Source organism: Elephantulus edwardii, unplaced genomic scaffold, assembly GCF_000299155.1.
Source record: "Elephantulus edwardii isolate Elephantulus edwardi_28Jun2011 unplaced genomic scaffold, EleEdw1.0 scaffold00185, whole genome shotgun sequence".
In the NCBI taxonomy this organism is placed as follows: Eukaryota; Metazoa; Chordata; class Mammalia; order Macroscelidea; family Macroscelididae; genus Elephantulus; species Elephantulus edwardii.
The window spans coordinates 4395725-4406954 of NW_006399935.1; the positions used below are offsets into that span (position 1 = coordinate 4395725).

Genomic DNA, 11230 nt, shown 5'->3' on the forward strand with positions numbered 1-11230 from the left:
CGCAGGCCCGCGCGGGGCCGTGCGCCATGGAGGGGCTGCGGCGCGGGCTGTCGCGCTGGAAGCGCTACCACATCAAGGTGCACCTGGCCGACGAGGCGCTGCTGCTGCCGCTGACGGTGCGGCCGCGGGACACGCTCAGCGACCTGCGCGCGCAGCTCGTGGGCCAGGGCGTGAGCTCGTGGAAGCGCACCTTCTACTACAACGCGCGGCCGCTCGACGACAGCCTCACGGTGCGCGACGTGCGCCTCCAGGACGGCTCGGTGCTGCTGCTCGTCAGCGACCCCAGGTGGCAGCGGCGGGCGTGCTGGGCCGGGGGAAGGCTTGGCGGGAGTGTGGGACCCTCTTCCCGGAGGAGGACCAGCCTGGGGTCCCGGTCGGTGTGGCTGGGTGGGAGACTGGGGTGAGGAGGGGGTAGGGCGATCGCAGTCCCCTCTCCGGAATCAGAGTGGGGTCACTGGGACCCCGGTTGGGGTCTCTGTAGAGACTGAGGATGGAAAAGTGGCCTCAGGGTAGGGAGGTGGGCTTGGGATTGGATTCTGCTTGATAGCTAGGACTGGATGGAGCGATGAGGTTGGAGAGAGGATGGGGGATCGTGTTCATCACAGATCCAGACGCCTTTGTCCAGGGGTCAGGGTGGAATACCAGAGGTATTCCAGGTTGGGGTCAGAGTGGGGGCAGGGAGGACAGGTCTGCGGGGGTGGGGGGGCAATCCAGGCTCCATAAAGCCTTCTGCCTACCCCTGACCTCTGCTGGGTGGGGGACAGGCAAGATTTGCCAGGCGAGTGCAATCTCCCCACAGAACTTCTGTCTGACTTTTCCTGCCTCTATCTTTCTCCTTCCTGTTTGTATCTTTCTCCTTCCTGTGTCTCTCCTCTCTCCCTGGCTGGTGGCACTGTCTCCGTGTCTGCCATTCCTTATCATTCCATCTCTGTCTCTCTGTCTCCTCGTTCGCTGTTGAGTCAGTGCTGACCCATGATGACCGCCTCCGTGGAGAGGAGAGCTGTGCTTCACTGTTTTCAAGGCGGGGGAACCTCTCCCAAGGAAGTCGCTAGGCCTTTTTTCTGACTGGCCTTGAACCCCTAATCTTTTGAGTGGCAGTCCCCGTTCTGCTTGGGAGTCCCGTCTCTCTGCCTGTCTCTGCCCATTTCTACCTGTCCTTTCCCTCTGCGTCTCTGCATGCCTGTGTTCGCTGTCTTCAGTCTCTTGGCTGCTGCCCCTCTCTCAGGGGCCCTGGGTCTGTTTTTTTTCATTGTCTATCATTCTCTCTGTCTCACCTTCTGGGTGTCCCTCTCCCTCTCTGTTTTCATCTCTGCTGGTTTTGTACCTGTCTCTCTGTCCTCTGTCCCACACATCCCCCCTGTCCCCATCCTGTCACTCTACACACTGGCCAGCTGAGGCCTTCAGAGCAGTTACAGGCCAAGGAGACCACGGGGCGGGTCTTCCGGCTCAGGGAGGAGTTTGCAGAGGAGGGTGTTGGCCAGGGTCTGGTACGTGGGGGCAGTGCTATTGAGGTGGGTCAGGAGGAGGGGTCAGGAGATGGTGTTAGCCAGGGTATAGCACGTGTGGGCAGCGCTGTTGAGATGGGTCAGGGGCGGGGGTTGACTGCATAGGGCAGACAGGCTTTGGGTGGTAAGAGTGGGAGCCCGGCACCAGTCCAGAGACGCCTGCACTGGTCCAGGTAGGCAGTGGGGTCCAGGTGGAGGTGGAATGGGGATGCCTTCAGAGGAGACCCTTTGAGTTTAATTCCCTGTCACCTGTCCCATCCCTGACCATGCACAGTGAGGACTGATAGCAGCAACCAGCTCTGCCTCCTCTCTCAGACTGGCAGGGTGTGAACTGGGCGCCTGTCGGCCTTTACTGCCCTCTGTGTGTCTCAGGGCAGCTGACCAACCCTCTCTGGGCACTAGGTGTGTCCCGGGTCCCAGGCCACTCCCAGGCATGTGAAGTTGTAGCAGGGGCAGCTGGTGGGGAGTGAGCACCATCGGGGAAGGCAAGGAGGCTGCATTCCGTCCCTTCAGGAAGACCTCAGCTTGTCCACCTGTGAAATGGGGAGAGACACATTTGACGGACTAGCCCACACAGCACACAGAGAAGTCACGTCAAACAGGTCTTGCCTCCTTCCCCCCACCCTCCAGGTGGGCGGGATGGCCTATCTCCAGGCACCTCACCTAGATCTGAACTCCAGAAATGCAGGGTGGCCCTTTCTGCCTTTAGGTGGAGGGAGGCTAACCAGGCAACATTATTGTAGGAAGACCCATAGGCAGGGGGTAAACAGTAGGTGCTCAGTAATGACCACGTATTGAACACCTAGCAGGGACCCTGGCAGGTTAGTGCATTCCATGCAGGGCAATTAACAGAAAGTTCAGTGGTTCAAATCCACAGCCACTCCTTGGGTGAAAGGTGAATCTACCCTGGTTAAGGTGGACAGTCTTACCAGAGACAGACCTGAATGGAAGGCTGTGGGGTTGGTTTTTGAGGTTTGGATACTAGCTCCCATGAGATGTTTAGCTCTTCCGCGTGCCTGACTGCAGATGGGGAGATGGAGGCAGAGAGAGGCGTGAAGTTGAGAAGGGGCAGAACCAGGGTTCAGATGCCGTTCCAGAAGCCACGCACTCTTCTCTTGCTTTTTCAAGGGATGTGTTTATTTTGGTGTCCAGTGCACCTGCAGCAGAATACACGCACACATTTCTGCATTCTCACTTCGGTGACGTTGATTACATCCTTCAAGTTAGAGGCCAAGCTCTTAATCACTGCTCTCAGTTCTCCGGTAAAGTGCCGGTTACAGCTGCGTGTGTTATTATCTCTCTTCCTCGCTTTCTGTCGAAGCTTTAGGTCTGTCCTTTACAGGCAGTGTCCTGCTGCCCCTGCCTTCGTATCTGTCCTGAATCCACTGGCTTCTCCCTCTCTTCCAATCCGCCTGGTCCTCCCCCATCATCACCCTCCTGGACCAGTGTCCCTGGTGCCCAGGTCCCCAAGCTGGCCCTCAGTCAGAGGATGCCTGTCAGCGCCCGAGTTAGGTCCATCCCTCCCCTGCCCTCAGCTCTCCAGGGCTCCCTATCCAAGTCCTTCCAAACCCAGAGTGCCCGGTGCTCGCTCCCTGCCCTCTTCCCTCTCTGCCCAGTTCACCTCCTTTCTCTTCTCTACTCCAGGCACACTGGCCTCCTCACTGCCTCTCCAGTCACTAGACCCAGTCCTGCCTCAAGACCTTTGCACAGGCTGTGCCCTCTGCTTAGAATGCTCTTCCCCTAACACCCATGTAGCTTTCTCCTCACCTTCAGGGTCTTTGCTCAGATGTCACCCCTTCAGGGTGATCCTAGTCCAACTCCCATCCCCATTCCTGCTTCACAAACCTCCCAGCTGACTGCTCGATACTGTTTGTACCTCTCCATGCTGCCATCTGTATAACATAGATTGTTGATGAGTCTTCCTCCAGTCCTGATGCCACATTCCTTCACATAAAGCCCTGATTCCGGAATGATCTGTTCTGCATATGGATTGAAAAAGTATGGAGGCAGGATGCATCCCTGACACACTCCTTTCCTGATCTTGAACCGTGCAGTATTTCCCTGCTCTGTTCTAAGGACTGCTTCCCGGTCCATGTATAGATTTTTCATGAGCACAATCAAATGTTCTGGGATTCTCATTTTCCTCAGTGTCAGCCACAATTTGTTGTGATCCACACAGTCAAATGCCTTTGCATAGTCAACGAAACACAGGTAGATCTTCCTCTGGTTTTCTTTGCTTTCTGCCAAAATCCATCTGACATTGGTAATAATGTCTCTAGTTCCATGACCTCTTCTAAACCCAGCTTGTATTTCTGGTAATTCTCTGTTAATGTACTGTTCCAGTTATTTCTGGATAATATTCATCAGGATTTTGCTAGTGTGTGGTATTAGTGATGTTGTTTGATAATGTCCACACTGTCAGGTCACCTTTTTTTGGAATGAGAATAAATATGGATCTCTTCCAGTCAGGGCAACATCTGCTTGTTGAAATATGTCAGTTGGATTTCCATCAGTTCCTGGGGCTGGACTACAGTCTCCAATATGGATTAAAGATCAACATCAAGAAGGCAAAGATTCTCACCACAGGGCCAGTTGGCAGCACCACGATGGATGGAGAAGAGGTTGAGGTTGTTAACAATTACAGCTTGCTCAGCTCCACAATCAACACTCTTAGCACCAGCAGTCAGGAAATCAAAAGATGTGTTGCATTAGGTAAATCTGCTGTCAGGGACCTCTCCAGAGTGCTGAAAAGCAACGATGCCAGTCTAGAGACTAAGGTGTAGCTATTCCAGGCCAGGGTCTTCACAATTACTTGCCATCATCAGAGAGCTGGACAGTGACTAAGGATGACAGAAGAATCGATGCCTTTGAAGTTTGGAACTGGAGAAGAGTCTTGAACATACATACCATGGACTGCCAAGAAAACAAAGAGGTCTGTCTTGGAGAAGGTGAAACTAAGTTACTCCTCGGAGGCTAGGATTTTGAAGCTCTATCTCACATACTGTGGGCACGTGGCCAGGAGGGGCCAATCCTTGGAGAATGACATCATGCTTGGGAGGGTGGAGGGAAGGGACAGCACAGGAGAGGAAGACTCAAGATGAGATGGAGTGATACAGTGACTGGGACAGTGGGGGTTGGGGTGTCGGAATTAGTGAGACTGGCTCAGGACAGGGCAGGCTTCAGAGCTGCTGTCCATAGGGGCGCTGTTGGTCGCAGGCGACACAACGGCACATAACAACAACAACAACTCCAAGTTGTCTGCCTGCTAGACTGTAACTGGGCGTTGTTTGCCCTGGTCCCCGTTCAGTGCCTGGCACAGACTATTGGTGTCAGTAGCCATTGTCAAGTTCATTCTGACGAACGTTCTGAGCCACTTGGTGGGATTTTCAAGGCTGGGACCTTTCCAAAGCAGACCGTCAGGCCTTTCTTTCAAGGTACTTCTGGGTGCGTTTCAAGCACCAATGTTTTAGCTTGGAGTTGAGCGTGGGGAGAGAAGAAACTAGTGAGGGAGGGAAGAAATTCCAGGTGTTCAAACCAAAGACAGAAAGAGGAAGACAGCCTGGAGGAAATGGAAGGGGCCTGGGAGGGAATGGAAGGGGTCAGAAAAAGCAAAGCCGACACTGGGGTGGCCTGAGGCTGAAAGAAACCCTTTCTCTCCACCGAGTGCTTGTCATCTGTGGGTCCTTCTCTGTGGAGTTTTAAAGATTCTGATGAGAAGGCATTGGGGTGAGAGAACCAGGGGCCAGTGGTCAGAGCTGAGGCGCTTCTGTTGTTAGATGCTGTCCAGTCGAGTACGACCCCTAGCGACCCTGTGAACAACGGATCTGAACCCTGTCCTGCCCCGTGCTGTCCTCACGCTTCCTGACACACCAGAGCCCATTGTTTCAGCCGCTGTGTCAATCCTTCTTGATGAGGGTCTTCCTCTCTTGCTCTGACCTTTCAAGCATGATGTCCTTCTCCAAGAATTGGCCCCTCCGAGCAACATGCCCGCAGTATGTGAGACGGAGCTTCCCCATCCCTGCCTCCGAGGAGCACTCTGGCTGCACCTTCCCCAAGACGTAGCTGTTTGTTCTTCTGATAGTCCCTGGGCATTCCCTGCTCTTCTCCAACACCACAGCTCAAAGGGGCATCAGTTTCTGCGTGTCTTGGTGTGATTGTTTTGTTACTGTTGTCATGGAGCCGGTTCTGACTCCTGGCTACTCCACGTGTGCACAGTCTAGGGATTTTTAGGCTGGGACCTTTCAGGAGCAGATTGCCAGGCCTTTCTTCCAAGGCGCCTCTGGGTAAATTAGAACCATCAACCCTTTGACTAGGAGTCTAGCACTTAATCATTTGTACCATCCAGGGTCTCCGTTAGAACACAGTAGGTTCTCAATAAATATTAGTTGAATGCATCACCTCTGGGGGAGGGAGAGCTGTCTAGAACCTTCTCCTGGATTTCTAGGGGGGACTTGAAGCTGAGGAGGGGGCCTAAAGGCCACCTGAGGGTACTGGGCAGACCAGGGACCCTTGAGTGTGGGGGCGAGGACGTTTGACCATAACGTGTGTCCCTCTGTCCCTCTCCTGCAGGTAGTTTGACCTGGTCAAGACAGTGCCATGATGGAGGGGACACAAGGAACCAGCTGAAGGAGGGGGCTGCAGTGGAAGCACCTTTGGGAGACACTGCCTCTGCCCCAGGGAGCCCTGACCTCACACCAGGTAACTCATTCTAATGACCAGGACACAGAAAGGACCTGAGAGGTTACAGAGGCTAGAGATGGAGAAGCTGAGGTTCAGAGAGGACAGATTAGCTCTGCTATTCCCATCCGCGTTCCATTTCTTTCTTCAGTATGGATTGAGGTCCAATGTCAAGAAGACAAAGATTCTCACCACTGGACCGATTGGCAGCATCAGGATGGGTGGCGAAGAGATTGAGATTGTTCACAGCTTTAGTTTGCTTGGCTCCATAGTCAACACTCTTGGCACCAGCATCCAGGAAATAAAAAAACATTGCGATGGGAAAGTCTGCTGTTAGGGACCTCTCCAGGGTACTGAAGAGCAGTGGTGTCACTCTGGAGACTAAGGTGTGTCTGACACAGGCTATGGTCTTTGCAATCACTTGTTATGCATCAGAGAGTTGGACACTAACTTGGGAGGATAGAAGGAGAATTGACGCCTTTGAGCTGTGGTGCTGGAGAAGAGTATTGAATATACCATGCCAAGAAAACAAACAGATTCATCCTAGAGAGGGTTAAACCAGGCTGCTCCTTGGAGGCAAGGATTCTGCGGCTTTGTTTGACATACTTTGGACATGTTGTAAGGAGAGACAGGTCCTTGGAGAGGGACATCATGCTTGGGAGGGTGAAGGGACGGCATAGGAGGGGAAGGCCCTCTATGAGGTGGATTGATTCGGTGACTGGGGTGTTCACGATGAGTGTCAGAGGCGGTGCGGTTGGCACAGGACAGAACAGAGTTTAGGGCTGTTGTACACTGTTGTACATAGGGTTGCTATGAGTCACAAGCGACTGGACGGCACATAACAACAACAACAACAATTCCCATCAGCAAATGCCCCCCCCCCCCATTATCCTGTACTCGGATACTGACCCCTCCTGGTCATTTTACTTGAACCCAATGGCTCTGACTTGCTGTGTGGCTCTGGGCAGATCCCTTCCCTCTGTGGGCTCTGCTGCTGTTAGGTGCTTCCACTGATAGATGGGTGGTAGCTACAAGTCAAGTGCTCTGGCTGGGAATCAAAACCACATCTGCCTTTTCCCCCCTCCTTGGCTGTGTGAGCGATAGCTGCCCTCACAAATGACACGGTGACTATCCAGGGACCAGGAAGTTCACGACCAGCCAACTACTGCAGCAGAGACAAATGGGTATTGATGTTCTACACCCTGGAAAGGCAGCAGTCCCTGAGACAGAAATTCGAGAAAAACTGTAGGAAAAATGTCCAGAGACCATACCAGATGTCATCTTTGTGCTTGGATTCAGAACCCATTTGGGTGGTGGCATGCTATGGGCTTCTGCGTGATGACAACTCATTGGATTATATGAAAAACAACGAACCCAAACACAGCCTGGATGAGAGGGAAAAAGGTGTCAAGGAAACAGTGCAGGAAACACAGAGTCAAACGAAGAAAGTCAGGGGAGCTGCAGAGGCTGTGTCGGAGCCGGAAGGAGGAGTAAACATTCTCTGGTGGTTTGATTTGCAGTGATTGTGTGGCTTTTTGACCAGAGAATTAATAAACTATAAAATAGGATAAAAACCACGCCTCCTGCAATACAAAAATAACTTCCTCCAAAACCCATGCCTCCTGCATGTGGTCATTGTTGTTAGGTTCTCTTGAGTCAAGTACGACTCCTAGTGACCCTGTGAACAGCGGCTCTGAACCCCGTCCTACCCTGTACCATCTTCACACTTCCTGACCCTCTAGAGCCCACTGTGGCAGTCACCATATTCATAGCATTTCAGAGGACTGTTATTTAAGAAGTGGAGGGCCAGTCCTACTTCCTAGTCTATTTTAATCTGGGAGCTTTACTAAAATCTGTTCACCATGAGTGACCCTTGTGCCGTTGGACACACCAGTGGCACAACTTTCAGTATCACAGCAACCCACAAGTTATCTCAGAACAGCAACTGACAGACAAGCACTGTACCAATTAGAACAATGTTCTCCCCGAACACAATAAACTGCCAATTTAGTTCATATATCTAATAGCAACTCAGTTTTTACACCAGGCCTGAGGGCCCAACTGACTTTTACTCACTAAGACCTACCCACCAGGTCCTGATTGTTTTAAACAAGAGCCTTGCAGACCACAACTGATTGTTAATGAAATAAAAATGACCAATCAGTGGAATTCTATCACCGAACCACCACTACCCATCTTGGGCTCTGTTACAGCCCACCTCGTTCCCTGTTGTTAGGTGCTGTCAAGTCAACCGTATGAAGAGTGGATCTGAACCCTGCCCTATTATGCCGTCCTCATCATCTCTGACAGTGTCAGTCCATATCACTGGGGGTCTCCCTGTCCTCTTCTTACCCTCCCGCTTCCCAAGCATGATGTCCCTTTCCAAAGAGTAGCCTTGCCTAAGGTGCGTCTGATACAGGCCATGCTCTTTCAATCACTTGTTATGCGTCAGAGAGTTGGACAATGACCAAGGAGGATAGAAGGAGAATTGATGCCTTTGAGCTGTGGTGCTGGAGAAGAGTACTGAGTGTACCGTGGACTGCTAAGAAAACAAACAGATTCATCCTGGAGATGGTTAAACCAGACTACTCCTTGGAGGCAAGGATTCTGAGGCTCCTTCTAACATACTTTGGACATGCTGTGAGGAGAGACTGGTCCTTGGAGAAGGACATCATGCTTGGGAGGGTGGAGGGACAGCGCAGGAGGGGAAGACCCTCTATTGATTCAGTGACTGGGGTAATCGGGATGGGTGGTCAGAGGCAGTGAGATCGGCACAGGATAGAGCAGGGTTTAGGGCTGTTGTACGTAGGGTCGCTATGAGTCGCAAACATAACAACAACAACAACAGGAACATGTCCAAAGTATAAGAGGTGGAGCTTCCCCTCATTAAAAACCAAGGTGTGGACTTTGATAAGCAGATTTGGTTTAACAGCTCTTTGCCTGTAATTCCTGTGACTCCCATCAGGTGGCTTCAAACAGCCAAACTGGCCCTTTGTACCTGCGGACTGCTGAGAGGCCACTGTAAAAGTTGGAGCAGGAGAGAGAGCAGAGAGGCTTGGCTGGCCAGAGAGCTGGCGTTTCACTCCTCTTCCTTCTGTTCCAGGTTCTGGGCTCCCGGGTGGATCCGGTAGCCCTGCTGTCTTGGACACTCCTGATGGACCCAGCACATTGCTGCCCCTGTCCAGTCACCCGCGGGGGATCTGCGGGCCGTCCAGCTGTGCGGTGTGAGCGTGAATGTCCCTGTGACTCTGGGTGACTCCCCCAGGCAGCGGAGAGCAGAGGGGGAGCTGGGGACATCATTGCCATCTTCCTTCTCACAGTCATGCCTTTGCCCAAGCTGTGTTCTCCTGAAGCACCTTCCCTGTACCTCACGGCATCTCCAGGCCTCCCAGGATTCCAGCCTCCTCCAGGAAGCCGCCTTTGATTCCTCCCTGCCAGTCAGTGAGCACTCTGCCCTATTTTGGGCCTCCAGGATACCCCTTTTCTGTGAACAGCCCTGACTGGGGGTGCAGCCAGTCACTCAGGAGATTGCAGATGACCAGGGGTGTGGACTGGGTGACCTCAGGCCCTTGAAGCGACACTGTGCCCTCACTCCCAAATTTGTTTTTATTTTTTGGTGCTGTCAAGTCCCCCCTCACCCCCACCGTAACTCATGGCCAACCCTTGTATTACAGAGTAATCTACAGAAGCGGATCACCAAGTCTTTCTTCCGCTGGGGGGGGAGGGAAGGGTTTGAACTACCAGCCTTTCAGTTAGCAGCCAGTTGCAAATCACTTGCGCCCCCTAGGTTCCCTCAGGTTGCTACTGTTGTTGCCATCAAGTCACCTGCTCCACAACCCTGTGCATTACAGAGCAGAGCTGCTCCATCACTTCTCTTGGCTCTCATCTTTATAGAGGCGGGTTGCCAGGCCTTTCTTCCGTGTCACTGCTGGCTGGGTTAAGCTGCCACCCTTTCCCTTAGCTGCTATTCTGAAGCTACTTGTACCTCCCCAGGTTCCTTCACACTAAAATCACCCCTGGCACGGGGTCGCAAGCATTTCCATTGGCTCAGGGGAAGGGGCTCCTGCACCACTAAGGTGAGGAGGGAATGATGGGCGGCTCCGAGGCAGCGTGCAGTGGGGATTCTGAATAGAATCCCTTCCAGATAGCCTTCTGACGCACCGCCAGACTAGGCCCCTTGCAGAGACTCAGGGGACAGGGGGCGGGACTGTGCACACGCTCCAGGGCAGTGTTTATGCCCCGATGAGCTGGTGTCTTGCTGGACAGAGGCCCAGGAGCTTGGGAAGAAATAATGTTTTAACTAAGAGCCGTGTTAATCCCTGAGCTGGACAGTGCCAGGCCCCAGGGCTTCAACTCAGCTTCACTCCTCAGATGGACAAGATGGAAAGGAATCTTTTGGACCTGCTAATGGGGCAGCTTGACTCCAGGCACACTTGTCTCCATGTGACTTTGTGACTTTCTTCAGTGCCCAGGCCAAGGCCAGGGAGCCTGAGAGGAGGATTGCCTCCTGCTACTGGTTCAGCTCTCCTCCCCGTGGGGAAACAAGTGAGGGGTTGATTGTTGGCAGTGAGGTGGGAATGGGGCTGTGGAAGGGCGCAGCCCAGACCTTGCAGGCACGAGGTGCTGGCTTCTGGCCCTCACAGGGAGACACTCTCAGCTCCATTACTTCCTCTAGTCTCCCTGCGCCCTGTCAGTTGTTATCAGCCCATTTTACAGACTGGGTATGTCGAGGAAGCTGCTGGCCCAAGTGTGGTAGGAGATGTGGGCTTCCTACAGCATTCTGCAGCATCCGAGTGTCAACACTCGCTGTGAGTGACCTGGTGGAAAAAGGGGGAGGGTGTTCTGCCACTTGACTGAGTTGAGGGGAAAGCATTTCAGTGCATTTTGACATTTAACAAACAGTATGCAAATCACATGCAAATAGCATGCAAATCACCACCCATTTCTTAAGCCTCGACAGCTCTGGCGTGTTGGGAAATAATAATGTCAGCGGTCCCTTGGCTATACAGGCCAGGTCTTCGCAATCACTTGTTATGCGTCAGAGAGTT

At 52.9% G+C, this 11230-nt stretch overlaps 1 pseudogene; it reads left to right on the top strand.

Moving 5' to 3' along the window:
* LOC102854069 overlaps positions 1–11230 on the top strand; it is a 44033-nt pseudogene that overhangs the window by 13116 nt on the left and 19687 nt on the right.